Source organism: Mus pahari, chromosome 9 (assembly GCF_900095145.1).
Source record: "Mus pahari chromosome 9, PAHARI_EIJ_v1.1, whole genome shotgun sequence".
Taxonomy (NCBI): domain Eukaryota; kingdom Metazoa; phylum Chordata; class Mammalia; order Rodentia; family Muridae; genus Mus; species Mus pahari.
The window spans coordinates 49,024,531-49,024,870 of record NC_034598.1 but is presented as its reverse complement, the minus strand read 5'-3'; the positions used below and the strand labels follow the sequence as shown (position 1 = coordinate 49,024,870).

Genomic DNA, 340 nt, shown 5'->3' with positions numbered 1-340 from the left:
GGAAATTGTATTTGTGAGCCATTAAGGATCATATTTTAACAAATCATTACATAAAGGTGAGAGTTGAAAGATTATCATTTGACAAGGATAGAAATGGGATTTAATTTATTTTATTTATTTATCTTTTTTTTTTTTTAAGATTTATTTATTTATTTATTTATTTATTATATAAGTACAGTGTCGCTGTCTTCAGATAGACACACCAGAAGAGGGCCTCAGATCTCATTACAGATGGTTGTGAGCCACCATGTGGTTGCTGGGATTTGAACTCAGGAACTTTGGAAGAGCAGTCAGTGCTCTTAACTGCTGAGCCATCTCTCCAGTCCCCTATATTTTCTTT

At 32.9% G+C, this 340-nt stretch overlaps 1 protein-coding gene across 1 annotated transcript in view; it reads left to right on the top strand.

Moving 5' to 3' along the window:
* Positions 1–340, top strand: part of Ptges3 (prostaglandin E synthase 3) — a 16,943-nt gene that overhangs the window by 15,546 nt on the left and 1,057 nt on the right. The window lies entirely within an intron of this gene.